This window comes from Copidosoma floridanum, unplaced genomic scaffold, assembly GCF_036245765.1.
Source record: "Copidosoma floridanum isolate Cflo_tuat_1 unplaced genomic scaffold, Cflo_Japanese_pri ptg000016l, whole genome shotgun sequence".
Lineage (NCBI taxonomy): Eukaryota > Metazoa > Arthropoda > Insecta > Hymenoptera > Encyrtidae > Copidosoma > Copidosoma floridanum.
Window position 1 is genome coordinate 15,049,714 of NW_028321893.1, and position 8,034 is coordinate 15,057,747.

Genomic DNA, 8,034 nt, shown 5'->3' on the forward strand with positions numbered 1-8,034 from the left:
ACTGTTTTATCATTGCAAGGTATATATTTAATTGTTGTCAGAAAATTAATATTTTTTATGTTTTAGTTCGTAAAAATATTAAGCTTTCTGATAAACGGTTTTAGAATTCCAGTTTGTGCTACATTGGCTCTGTGTTGATGGCTTACAATTTTCCTTTGCATTTTATAAATAAATACGTTTATTCAAAAATTAAAAAGAATAAATAATTCAATTTCCAAATAACTTCCTTGATAGTTTCATAATTTAACTATAACTTTTTTCTGTTTATATAACTTGAATATTTAGATATTATGTAATATTTCTGTATTAAAAAATATTTTTCACTGTTCAAATCATGTGCCATTTTGGCACTTCTCCACTACAAAAAATGTGCCTTACAATTTTGTCATTACTTTATACATGTGATGATATCTTAGTACACGTTGTTATTGTAAGTAGAACTAGAACGTAAATTTTAAGTTAACGAAATTTAACTTTTGTTATGTTTGTTTTTAGAGAATTTTTGACGTTTCTTGCTCATAAGTTTGGAGAAATAAGCTATTGTTATCGTGTTCTTAGCTTATGTATGTTTCGTGTGATATTTATGTACGTATGTTTATTGCCTCTTTAGTGCCTTTTTATTGTAACAGTTGTCTTGATATCGATGATTTTGAAAAATTATATTGTTTGTGCATAATTGAAAAAACTGTATATTTAATCATGACTTTAAGATTTGGAAAGAAAGCATAAGAAGCTCTGCAATAGCAGATTCACCATTTTTTTTTTTAAGTTATTATAAAACAAAAAGCAAACAAGGACATCATTTAAAAATTAAAAAATATATAACAATAGTTAAAGTTACATGCTGTAAGGTTCTGCAGATGCTGCAAATTTTTTTTATCACAGTACTTGCATTCATGAAATTTTTAATAAGACTAGCACAATTACGTTTTTTTTTTAATTACGACAATTTTTTGCGTGACTCTCAATCTTAGGAAACATTTACGGCGATGAATTACAAAAAAAAATGTATGAAAGTTATTTTGTATAAGATTTTGTTAATAACAAGATAAACGTTATCTTCTTCACGAAAGTCTAATTCATGAATCTGTAGATAGATCATGATTATCATTTAGTTTATACATTTTAACGAAAATTAACTTAAACTTAAGTAATAGCACTGAAGCATTTTAATTTTGGAAACTCATCCTCATTCCCGGGCCTTCCTTCTGCATCTTGCCTTCTTACGTCGATCATAACTTGCGCCCGCAGTTCGTCTGATCTTCTCTCCAACAAATTGTATATATCCGGTTTCTTGTCTGCCTCTGTTGTTAGAGTGAAGTATGTTTTTGTGCTTCCTGAGGGCTTCGCTGACACGTTATTTTTTTTCCGCATTTTGTGCCAGTGTACTATTTGACATTTGCTCTTGCACCCTTTTATGACATTCATAAGTATACTGTAAAAAATGCTGTAGTAAAATCACTAGCAGAGAGTAACTTTTTTTACTATCCTGAGCACAGTGGTTATGATATCTGATAGTGAAAACTATGTCTTTAGCATCGTGATTTCACTAGCAATGTATTTATATTACTATCCGCTATTAAAATTAATATGCTCAGCATAGGTAACAGTGAGACCTATGCTCAGCATTTCAATTTTACTAGCTGCATGATAGATACAATCGGCTATTAAAATTACAAGACAATGGAGATTCTACGTTCCGATAGTGAAAATACGTTTAACATCCCTCAGAAAAATACGAGATGATAGTAATATTGCGCTCCTATGGTAAAAGTACAGTGATCAAAATAACCCAAGACAGTAAAAGTAATATCTAGTATTAAAGTTACATGCAGCTATCACTCTTGATAGGGGTAAGGGAATCTCGCATTGACTACATCAATGTACATGTATATTTCTACCTAATTTACAGTTTGTGCTTCGCGCTCTTGCACTATAATCAATAATTGTGATAAGGATTAATAGTAAATTTGTCATCAGTGCTCTAACAAATTCGTAATTAGTAAGTATTAGGTATATTTTACATACATCGAAAGCATTTTGGAAAGTAAACACTTTTCAGGTTATGTATCAAACATTTAAATTTATGTAGCTCAGTGTTGTATTAATAAAACAATTTTTGCTAAGAAAAATATCGTTTGTAAAAAGCTACTTGAATATTTAAAATAAAGTTTCTATTGAAATTTTAAAATAAAAATCAGTATATCTATGAACCTAGGCAGAACTATAAATATTATTCAGACACAGTCATAAAAATATTTATATAAATGTAAAAGTATTACGTGTGTACATATACATACATATATATATGTAGTGTAAAGATATAATGGTGAAAATGGAACTCTGAACAGTACAATAGTGCTTCTCATATCCAAGATATGACTTTTATGCTTGAGATAGTAAAATTACTACGCAATTGCAAAAAATTTCTAAAGATTTCGGCTTCACTGAAAATTACTATCTTGACATTTAATTTTACTATCCGGGAAAAACATTTTACGAACCGATAGTAAGATCCCTATGCTGAGCATAGGTCTTAACTTTACTTGTGCTGAGCATAGTGATTTTACTACAGCATTTTTTACAGTGTACTGTCAGTAAGCGGCTCATTCACTGTATGTTTGTACTGTGGTGGCTCTCCTTCACTCTCCTCTTCCTTCGATCTATCTCGGGTTTGATCGGCTCTCTCCAATGCTTAGACACCTCTGCCTTCGAAAACACCTTTTTCATAGATCTTGGTACCTTCTGCTACCTCGTTTGCTTCCGTTAACTCTCGGGTGCCTTTCACTTTCCTCACCTCGTCGGCTGCCAAGCTTGCTTGTATCAGCTGCCAGCCTCAATCATTGAGTCCCGTACTGTGATTTCCTGATTCGCTATTCATAATTATTGGTGTTCCGTAATTTGCAACAATAATATCCTTTGACGGATTCTCGTTGCGTTCCATGTTCGTTCTCATTTTTAAATTGCTAACTATAATATCCTTCCTTGGGCGACCTCATTTTCTCAATATTTTCCTTATTTTTTTGCTTAACTTTTTGTTTATTCTTTCTTTTTTCTCGGACTTGGAATCTCCCTCACCCTCAGCTTGACTATCTATTTTTGTGTCACATTTATTTCCTTTTCGTCCATAAAAATTTTGTTTTTTCTGTACTTTCTTATCTGAATCCTCTGAATCAGAGTAAATAATTTTTCCTTCTTTTGTATTTGCCTGTTCGTCCGTCAGCTGATACAGTTCTTGGCGTGGCCGCTCAGTGTTTATTTCTCCTTCTCCTATTGCTGGATTTCGAGAGAGTGCGTCAGGTGCTTTGTTTGAAATGCCTGGCCGATATACTTCGTCTAACTCGTAGCCTCGTAGCTCCGCTTTCAGTCTAATAAATCTTATGTCAGGCTTCTTTGACGTATGATTATGTTTTAGTGGCTCATGATCTGTGACCACTGTAAATTTGCGCTCAAAAAAGTACGGCCAAAACTGTTCTTTTGCGAACACGATCGCCAGCAGTTCCTTATCATACATCGGGTAGCGTAATCCGCTCCATCGGAGGCATCGTAAAGCATATTTACACGGCCTATCTTTCCCCAGTTCGCCTTGGCTTAATACTGCCCCTATTGCGTAACCTGACGCGTCCGTTGTAACTATAAAAGGCTTGTCTAAATCAGGTGCAATAAGTACTGGCTCACTACTTAATGCGTCAACTAGTGTTTTAAAAGCTTGCTCCTGCTGCTCTTCCCGTTTGAACTCTGTTCCTTTTCTCAAGAGTTTGGAGAGCGACTGAGAAATTTTGCATAATTCTGAATACATTGTCTATAATTGTTTAATTTTTTTTGCATTCGTAGGTCTCTGGTATTTCTTCGCTGCTTCGGTTTTTTTTTGGATCTGTTTTTATTTGTCCGTTACCTACTACGTGTCCCAGTACTTTTGCCTCGCATTTAAAAAATTGGCATTTTTTCAGCTCAACTGTTAAGTTTGCTTCCGAAAGCCGCTTTAAAAGTCTAACAAAATGCCTCCCTTGCTCTTCGAGGTTTGGAGCAAATTCATCCAAATACACTTCGATTTCATGCCCTTGTAGACCCGCCAAAGTGAGTGACATCACTCTTAAACATTTATTGAGCGAGTCCGTACATCCCATTGGCATTCTCTTGTATTGATAATGACCGCCCGGCTCAGTAAACGCTGTTTTGTGTTCCTCATCCTTGTGAATTTCTATTTGGAAAAATCCCTGTTTCAAATTGACTACTGTTATATATCGAGCCGACACTAAATGCTCGAGTATATCGCTTAAGAATGGTAAGGGATGGCAGCTTCCTACAGTAATTTCGTTGAGCTGCCTAAAATCAGTTACCACGCGCCATCGCTTCTCCCCGTCCAGCCCCGCATGCTTGGGTACAATCTACATGTTAGAATTGTACGGCGATTTCGAAGGCTCGACGATTCTTTGCTCGAGCAATTTCTCTATCTCTTTTCTCATCTGTTTTCTTAGTGCTGGTATGTACCTATAGCGCTTCGCCATCACGTGCTTTTCCATCGTAGTTATGGTGCGGTGTTTTTAATATATGAGTTGCTTTCAGTAGTTCTCCATCTAGGCTAAATACAAATGGATTATACTCTATGAGCTTCCAGACGCACGATTTTTCTTCTTTGTTGCAGCTTGAAACATCAATAAGCTACATTATTTTTTCAATTCTCGCTACTTTTTCTTCATCCGGCAAACTATCTAAATTGTCAGTGCTCTTGAAATCACCATTGTTTCCGCAGCTTGTACGATTATTTGAAACGCTATATTCAATTTTGTTCATTTTTCTTCTTTCTTGGCCATTTGCCTCCAAAAGTCCCATTATTTCCTCATTAATGCCCTGAGCGTCGTCCCCTTTGACGCTAAATGGATCGGCCTCTCGCATCACTTTGCATTCTAATAACTCAATTTCCGGTATAGGTATGCTTATTGTTTCATTTAGTGTGTTTACACACTCATTATAAGCTTTTCCACCATTATTTTTGGCTATAAAATTTTTGTATAAAACTCCTTCTCTCATTCTTTACAAAGGAACCCACTCTATTTTTATTTTTTCGCTATTTATCCTGATGCGGGCATATATAACTTGCCTTGACCTGGCAAGAATCTCGAGCATCTCTGGCTCTATTAAATTATTTTAATTCCTCCTAATTCAAAAATTTTTTCTGAAGCACTTATACGACCTTGATATAATTTAAAAATGTCCCATCCAATTATCCCTTCCCCATCTATCAGGAAGTCGTGTAGGACCACTTGCAACCTAAACATAAGGCCATTAAGTGGTATTTCTACTACACCTCAAGTGCTACGCTCTCCATGCGTAACACCCACAGTTCTTACTCGGTTTCTCACGTCGAAGAATGCATTTGGAAGAATACTGTCTTCCTTTATAATGGAAATTTCAGCTCCTGTATCCGCGTAAAATTTTGCTTCCCCACCTCTCAGTTAATTGCTTGTTATAAGTTAGGAAGCGGGTGTCCTACCTGCTAGAAATATATTCATTTTTGCTTCACGATGAGGCTCGTTTTCGTTATCGTTTCGTCCTTTTTCCATTTGAGGGCTGCTTTGAGGCAAATTATCTCTCCTTGTCATCATATCAACGCTCACACTCGCTGCTAGTTACTCTCTTACCTGTACGCTTGCCGTTTCTCTGCTGCCGAGTGTCTTTATTACTTTCTTATCTACTGGGGGATGCCTGACGCTTGGGAAGCGCATCGAGCATCCTGGGAGTTCAAATCCTTTGCGCGGGACCCGTCTGTTCTCGTATTTTTTCCATGATTATATCGAGTATTTTGGTTTCCTCGCTGATTGTACAGGTTATAACTATTGCCCCTGAACCCGTTATTATTGTAACTTTTTTCCCGTCGCTGATTATAATTGTTGTTATTGGGCCCATAATTATTATAATTATTTTTCTGTCGTCGATTATGATTGTTATAATCATTATTTCCTTGTGCATAACTATTTTCCTTGTTTTGATCACTGAAATTCTCTTTGATTGGCCTATTGTTATCCCTATTATATGGGCTAACTGTGTAACGATGCCTCCCATGCTCCTGAATCACCGTGATAGAGCGAGTAAAAATGCGTCTACGGTATTAAACAGCAATAACTGGATGCAAAATTGATCTGCCACCATCCCCCGAAGTTTATCGCCTAGTATACCTATGAAGTATTTTTCGTATTGCAGCGGGACTGCTAGATTTGCTGTTCTCACCATCTGTTCAAAGACTGGAAAGTTTATTGGGTCTCCATTGAATATAGAGATGCCACTCACCACGCTATTTAAATGGGACAGCGCACTATAGTGCATGCTAACAGGGTATGTGTTTTCCGCTTGTTGTTAACTCATGATGGAGTTCATATAAGTTGAATTTAGCTGCGCTTGATGTTGCTGCTCTCACAAAATGTATATCCCGTTCATGTAATCATCCCAAAACGGCCAGTCAGATGACGGTGCTGTCGGTTGGCCTCTCACCCTTTCATTTTTTGGGCCTGCAGGTTCGTAGCTGATTTCAGCATCATGCATTCTCGCGCCTGAAAAACTTGGGATTCCCGTTTGCTGCCCCCCATGCATTCTTACCTCTTTCAACGTCCTTGAAGTTAAGCCCCAATTGTTTTTATGGCCAAGTGCTAATTCCCTACAATTGTGTGTTAGTATTTCCTCCGAAAAATGTGCTGTGCTGTTTGCTGTGCTGCTCGTTTTTCTCGTTGTCTGAACGCATGTTGAAGCGTATCCTGTGTATCCTTACTGTTAAACCTATCTTTCGAGTGCAAGTTTACGTCCCTCGAAATTTTGCTCATCCCATTTTTGGCTGTATAATCTGCATTTTTAAAGCGTGACATATTCGCCGTATCGTTTCGTACGGTGTTTGAATATTCTGTACCCACCCCCATTCTGCATAACGTTGTTTGCGAGACTTTCTCCCTAATAACTCCTGGTTTTATTTTTTTAAAGAATTTTAACATTAGCACATGCTGTTTCTTGCCCATTTTTCCCCATTCCATTTGAGTTTTGGGGCTGTGCTCTAAAAATAAGGTCAGTATTTCGGACTCCGACTCGTTTTCCGGATACGAGGGAATTTTGTCCTCCCCAACACTCATTACGTCACTTTGCGCTTCATCGAAGTTTTTTATCGTAGATTATTAATTATTCTCTTTTTGTTTTTCTTTATTTCCTGCCTGTATGGGAGCGCTTAAACACTTACAAGTAAATTTCTGTACGATTCCTTGCGTTCCTATTTCACTATGACAAACCCACTTCACTTTAACATTCATCGGGTGTTTAATTTATTATTTATTTATGTATTATTTTCTCGCTTTCAACCTGATCAACTTTTTTTTACGGTCCAAAATCTTTCTGACACACGATAAATTACTCTAGTGCCGCACTACCGATATTATGAGGAGGACAACGAACGCAAAATGAATGTAACAACAAAAATGAATTTATAACGCACTAACATTTATAACAGAACCCCTGGAATAGTTAGGTATATTTGTTCATTTATAAATCTCAAGTACTTACCATATGCTCCTGGCTAGAACAATGGCAACCAAGATCCTTAACATCCTTGTTTGTTCGATTTCTATCGTAGTCCCAGGTATCCTCCGCCTTGGTCCTTGATTTGAAGCTGCTTGTTTCCGTCCTTCATGCAACTTCTTGTTTCACCAATTCCTCTCGTAGCAGTTTCTTGTTTACTTTGTGGCACGGCACTATGGGTGTTATCTAAAAATTGCGAGAGTTGATACTGTACCATCGACAAAAACCGAAAAAAAATTTTATTTTTATTTAATCGCGACGGCCATCCCACTTCTGACACCAAAACTGTTGCGTAGGATTCTATGGTCTTGGGTGCACATGAATTAAATAGTCGAGAAACTAGTATCAACGTCTTTTTTTATGCAAAAACGAGAGAAGAGCGCGTCGCGTGTGTACGACCTTCGTCCTTGCTGGTTCTAGCCAGAGAGGCCCAGCTCCCTTCAGCATCCTATCTGCTTAAGCCTCCGCTCTCCTTTACTT